Source organism: Lycium barbarum, chromosome 3 (genome assembly GCF_019175385.1).
Source record: "Lycium barbarum isolate Lr01 chromosome 3, ASM1917538v2, whole genome shotgun sequence".
In the NCBI taxonomy this organism is placed as follows: Eukaryota; Viridiplantae; Streptophyta; class Magnoliopsida; order Solanales; family Solanaceae; genus Lycium; species Lycium barbarum.
The window spans coordinates 63650392-63657449 of NC_083339.1; the positions used below are offsets into that span (position 1 = coordinate 63650392).

Consider the following 7058-nt stretch of genomic DNA (forward strand, 5'->3'; position numbering starts at 1 on the left):
ATAGATGCGTTTGGCTAAAACTAATTCTCCAACTGGAGTAGACACTTCATAAGGTTCATGCAAATTTTCGGGTTCTACCCCAAACTTTTTAGAAATGAAAGAGGTTACGAAAGAAATAGTAGAGCTTGGGTCTATAAGGGAAAAAACACTAAAACTGAAGACTGATAGAATACCTGTGACTACATTTGCACAAGCCTCTGTATCCTGACGACCGGCTAAAGCATACATGCGGCCTGTGTTACCAGACTTAGCCGCACCACGCCCTGCCTGGGCCTGGAAACACGAGGGGCCGCTGAACTAGTGGATTGTGTTGCGCTGCCCTGCTTCGCTGATGGGCAATCTCTCAAGAAGTGCCCTAGCTGCCCACGTCCAAAGCAACCATCCATACCTGAACGACACACTCCCGGATGTCTTTTGTTGCACTTACTGTACACGGGGTGCTGAAAACCCTTGTTACCCACACTGGACTGGGATTAGGAGAGTGCTGCTCCAGAATTCCTGTTCTTTTGATCATTCCTGAATTTCAGGACTAGGGCACTGGCTGCAGATGGGGCAAGTCCTGCTGATTTACCTTTCTGAAATGGTCTGCCACCACCTCCCTGACTGAAATAGCCTGTGTTCTTGGCTCTTTTTGCGAACTCTCTATCTTGTTCTTTCTGTCTCGCCTCTGCTGCTTTCATATCATCTTCATTCTCTTTCACAAAAGTCAATATCTTAGTGATGGTCATGTCTTTGTTCTGAGCCGCTATCTTTACAGGACCATAAAGCTCTGGATTGAGTCCCAACACAAAGCGCCGGACTCAGGCTCTCATGTCTTTGACCATGTGAGAGTGCACCTGGCCAGTGATGAGAACTTGACATAATATTCTGTCACAATTATGCCATCCTGTCTCAAGCGCTCAAATTCCCAGGCTTTAGCCTCTCTAGCTTCCTCTGGCAGAAAATGGTCAATGAAGGCGGTCTCAAACACCTCCCAAGTAGCATGAGAAGCATCCTCACCGCGGGACATCTCCCATGACTCATACCATAAGTGAGCCATATCCTTAAGTTGGAAGGTACCAAACTCCACTGCTTCCCTGCCTGTAGCTTGCATGACCCTGAAAATATTCTGCAACTCATCAATAAAATTTTGAGGATCTGCATCTGGGTCTGTTCCTGTGAACTCCTTGGGCTTTATGCGTAAAAATTCATGAGTCCTAGACCTAGACCCTGATGACCCCTGATGCTGGGTTTGAGCAACTACTAACTGAGTGAGCAACTGAATAGCTCCGCCAACATCCGTCTCAGAAGAGTAGGGAGTCTAGGCTGGCGCCTGGGGAGGTGCAATTGGGGGCACATCCCTTAGAGGGTTCCCTTGAGCTGGGAGATCTGAATCCTAAGCCCTTGTGCGCATCCCTCGAGCCTGTGAATTTGTAGTTTGATCGTCTTCGGTGAAAGCCTCCTGACTAGTAGCTGCAGTTTTTTTTTGGTGTACTTTCTCTTTGCAGGCATTTTTCTTAAATACAAAATTTCGTAAAGTTTGAAGACTTTCCTGAGGTGTTGTTCTAACTGAACAATCCAGAGTATGAAAGAAGTGAAACAATCCTGCATGTCTTGGTGGCCAACTAGTTACATGTGTGGCGCGCGCACACACATAAATGAGACCCCACTAGACATGGCTTCATAGACTCCCCAAGACTCTTGAACCTAGGCTCTGATACCAAGCTTTGTCATGCCTCGAGCCATGGCCTGGGCGTAACACGGCACTCGGTGCCTGTTTGTATGTGACCGAGCGAACCAACTAGATGGTTGGATCAACATGTTGTATACTGATATTTAAGTATGATAAACATATGCTAATCGAGTGAAAATAACTGACTGAAATATATCTGTGCGAAAGAAATACTAAAAGTCTGCAATACTGAATAAGAAGTAGCCCAAAGGGCTAACTCAATAATCCAACAAAATACTGAAATATCTGACTGACTGTAATCTATAAAGCCTCTACTGAAATAAGAAAATACTGACTGACTACCTGGCATACCTTAATACTGAAATACTGCCTACTAAGTGACTGAATATAAAGATAAAGGTAGGGCCTCGGAGAACTGAGGCTCACCACTGACTAGCTGAATCTGAAAGCCTCCTAGCGAGCTGCGTCTGCACCCTGCATATCGGTAACTGCATCATGAGATGCCAGCCCTGAGAAAATGGGACGTCAGTACACTGGAATTGTACTGGTATGTAAAGCAACTGAATGAAATAATAAGCTGAACTGAAACGGAATTGAAATGCTGATAATTGGACTGAACAGAGAAGTAATACTCCATATCCTGAATAATGAATAACTTATTTAATGTCTGTGACCTTAGGTCCAATAATAATAATATGCATGCAAAATATGTGGCGTGATTCCTAAGTATACGTATACATAATCTGTGACCTTAGGTCTATATTTGTGGGCCTGATGCCCTAATACAGGTCTTCAATAACAAGCACTGAGACTGAGATATAACTGATAACATGATACTGATTACTGATTATGAAGAAAAATTGGTAACTGTTCATAATAATTCTAAGCATTCATACTGAGACTCATGACATACAATTCACAAGTCTATATTGATTACGTATTGTGTTCATGATATTCAAATTAATCACCATGAACGAATTCTGAACTATAGTGCCTAAAAGATAACAGTTCTACAACTATTCAAGAAACTAGGGCTAAACTGTATTCTAAGTCAATTTACTGATAAGTATGAAGAGTGAGGCATAGGGAGAATCATGAACATGCCCTAACGTAGATAGTTAGCCTCATGATAACATCCAAATGCACTACTCAAAGAGAAAGTGTACATGGTCGTATGCAACATATTTTACCCAACTAAGAGTCGGGGTCGAACCCACAAAGAACAATATATTAGGCGATTTAAGCAAGTAGGATTTATCACGAACAATAGCTATGCCAAACACTTAAAGGTTGTTTAGACAGAAGATTATAACTAATTGTGAAAATATAAACTAACCTAGAAAGCAAGTAAAATGATCAATGGCCACAATCATGGATACAGGGGAAATTACTCTCAAGTAACGATCTAATGTATTTTATACTTTTACAACTAAGAGCGATTTTTTGTTAATAGGCAATGATTTCTAAAATCTCATTGAAAGTTTTCCAACCAAATCAATGAATTTCACTCTAAGCTTTTCCAAGCCTTAGAGTGTGATATTAGGCACAATCAATTTAACCTCAAGTTAACTATCCTATTCCTAGCTCAAGTTATTAATGAGGTTTAGAGCTCAAATCCTTGCTATTTACTCTTTTCCTAACCCTTAACTCTCTTTTCCAAGCAAAGTAAAGGTAACTAGGCACACTTAATGTTTGAAACCATTAAGAGACATGAAATCTTGAAGAATAAATAGAGAAACACTAACCCATTTCATTAGAAATAAAAATCATCCAATACATAAGTATAACAAGATATATAATCCAACTTTGCAAATTAAGATGTCCAAAAACGAGATCAAAGTGATGGAATAAAATGCTACACACTTATATATAAATTACAAAGCAAGAGTTGAAAAAATGGGTAAAGAATTTCTCATTGTGTGTCTCCAAATCTTCAAACCCTAGTGTAATTTCTTGCTCCAAGCTTGGAAGATGGGCAAAGATGAAAATAATATGCCCCAAGTCTCTATTTTGTAGCTCCCCAATTTTCCAATTAAAAATATGACGAAAATAGCCCCAACTTTTAAATTTCTGATTTGCATTTCCAGCCATTTTTTGCACTTTTAGCCAATTTTCTCATTTTCTTCATTTTAGCTCCTTTTTGACTTGTTTTCACTTGGCTTCTTCCAATACTCTTCTCAACCATATAAACCTATAAAATTGAAGCAAAGCATAGGAAATGCACTATTTTTTCAATCAAACATAACAAAAATCTAAGCATAAAAGAAGAGATAAGTTGGTAAAATACCAACTTATCAAACCCCCAAAGTTAAACTATTGTTTGTCCTCAAGCAATTCAAAACATACAATCTCCTTCTAAGGAATCGACTCAATAGTGCACTAACATCATATCAAGTCAAAAAGTCTACTTTAAGCACAAACACGACTCTGATTGGTACCGCCAATTAATCCAAAACATATGAATCACCAACTTCTTCTCAAAACTTCATTTTCATTTCAAGTGCTCAAACACCAAGTTAATCAAAGAAGCAATCAAGTCATGATACTAAAGCTTCAAAATTTACCCCATTATCGCAAAACAACTTTCTTTTGTTCGTTCCTCTCAATTGGAAAATGAAACAAATTCACAACTTAAATTCTCATGTGCCCTCACACTTAAGAGAGAATCCCACACTTAGAAAATGTAATTCAAAACACAAATGGGATATCAAATAGAAAGAATTAATTCTCTCTCTCACAAAGATGTTCACATGCACACAAATAGTACCATAAGCTTGCCCTTCATGTATTTCTCCACTAATGTAGACACACTTGGTTCAAAATCAATTAGGACTTAAAGGATTATAATGTAGGGCTTTTGGTTAAGATAAGGCACAATTTGGGTAAAAGTGACTCAAAACCTCCCTAAGCACTACAATTTTAAACACTCAAAGAAGACTTCCTTTGAAACTTTTCCACCCCTTTCTTCATTTTTCATTTCACCACCTAGTCTTCCCTTTATTCACAACTCTTATTATTCATTCCTTTTTCTTTTTCTCTTTTTTTTTTCTTTTTCAAAATTACAAGGAAGTTTTCATTTTTTTTCTTTCACCTTTTCACCTTTAAAGTAACTCCCACATAACAACATTTTCCAACCATGACCCCCAAACTTAGGCTTTTAGCCTATGTTTGTACTTTCAACGCACTTAAGGAGGTAGGGTTCCAAAAGATGGATCAATGAAGAAGGGGGTAAAACTTGTAACATAGTTGTCAAAGAAAAGGTTAAAGGCTAAAAAAGGGTTGACTAGGGAAAATATACAAGGGTAGGAAATTTAAGGCACAAAAACGGTCCAAGGAAGGCCTAACATCATTTTTCAAACCAAGTTAGTCTAAGATTTCGCCTTGAAACACATTCCGAGCAAGTTCTAGACCACAAGTAATGCAAAAGAACTCACAAATAACCTCACCACACATGGCACATGAAAAATCACGTGAAATATGTATTCAAAATCCAATTGAAACAAATGAACTCAAAGAAAGTCACTTATAGTCTAAAGAGACCATTTAGTGAAACAAAAGAGCCAAACATTGAATCTAAAAGTCACAACAAGAATCCTTACTTCAATCATTTTTCTTTTTTTTAGAATTTATATGCCAAGGTTTAAATGTGTTGGTACCAAGCAAGCCAAAAATTAGCCAAGGGGCAAAAAATCACATCCCAACACCATTTCTACTCCTAACAAAAACTAAAGAAGCTAGTCGTTAAAATAAAAAAATAAAAAAAATAAAAAAAAGATTATACTAATATAAAAAATAAAAAAAATAAAGTCAATCTACCAAATTATCATCCATCATGACCTATCACACCCCATCACAAGAATATCTATCAAAATGAAGTATCTCCCCCCAACTAAAAATGTTGCATTGTCCTCAATGTAACTATATAATTAAAGCAAAAGTTTGGAGAACTCCCTGAAAAGATGATGTCGTTGAGCTAGTGCATAAGGAGAAGATCTTCCGCTTCTCCTTGAATTGTTCCATGTTAACTTGAAGCCTTTTGTGTGAGAGTACATTTCAAGTAACTCTTTTCAGTTTGTACTCCAAGACAAATAAAGAAAGAATTCGTTTCCTGCAACTCATGTTCCAATCAATCCAACATTGCACTAAGCTACTCAGTACTCCACTTTAAATCATTTTCCTGCATAATGGTATCACAGTGGAGAATATCCACACAAGCCAACGCTTCATGGGAATGAAACATACCTAAGAAAACACCATTATTGTTCTGCTTCACACAAGTTACGCACATATTTCCAGTGACAAAATTGCATATCATGTAATCAACTTTAGAATGTCAAAATACATGTTCATAAGATCCCATCAGTGAACTTAGAAGCCACGAATCAGCATAACGCATCACAAGTCACAATGATCAAACTCAATTAACGTCATTCAGAACAGGGCAGACTTCTCAATTAACATAAAGCAATAATTGGAGTGCGCATAGAAAAAATCATGTAAAGCACAAGCACTATGAAGGTTGATGCACGTCACAACTCCTAATTCCAAACCTAGGCAATCTCCACCAACAATTGTTTCCCTATCAACTCCTAATATCTCTCGGTTACTGAGACTTCACCGGCGAATGAAATCGTCTCTCGGTTGTGTGCATCTCTTTAACTAAGCTTTTTCTTGCAATTAGAAAATTGAATTACCCTCCCAAAGGTATGGGAATTATAGTTCAACCATCATGATTTCATCTCAAACAAACAACAACACACAATAATTTCACAATTTGAGCTCTCAATTCAACACCAAAAAGAACCACAAGAAAATAAAAGTAAGAAGAAGAAGAAGAAGAAGAGAAGAAAAAAAAATTCAAACAGAGAGAGAGAGAGAACTGAGGCGATGGAGAAGAGGAGGAGGAGAGGAGGGAGAGCCAACTTACTTCGTTGTAGCTGGTGGGATGGGGCGGTGAGAGTGGTGGTGGTGATGTGCGTGAGTTTTGAGAGACAGAGGCTGGGAGCGTTTTTTGTAAAGTAGGGGAAATAAGAAGCGTATGCGGCATTGGTTTGTTTTAATAAAAAAACAACGAAAGGGCAGGGAGTTTAGTTTTAAAACTTCACAGTTAAAAGACACAACTCACCAGTGGCGGAGCCAGGAATTTCTCCAAGATTGCTCAAATTTTAAAGGAGTGAATAATTTTTTTTAATCGAGTGGGTGCACAAAACATCATTTTTACTGATGGGTGGGTCAAAATTTAAAATCAAATCATTTAACTAAATCATATGAAAACTTTGAATTATGAAATTGTCAATTTTATAAATCAAAACTAACATAGAAAAGTTAACAAAAGCAATTTTAGCAACTAGTTGAATTATATAAAGAATAACACACATCAAAACTA

At 37.7% G+C, this 7058-nt stretch overlaps 1 long non-coding RNA gene across 1 annotated transcript; it reads right to left on the reverse strand.

Annotated features, from left to right (window-relative positions):
• Positions 1-3402: 3402 nt before the first annotated feature.
• LOC132631457 (uncharacterized) lies at positions 3403-6709 on the reverse strand. The gene is made up of 2 exons (XR_009578842.1): positions 6600-6709; positions 3403-5914 (listed from the first exon to the last, which is right to left on the reverse strand). It is a non-coding gene; the product is annotated as an uncharacterized LOC132631457 (long non-coding RNA).
• Positions 6710-7058: the final 349 nt, after the last annotated feature.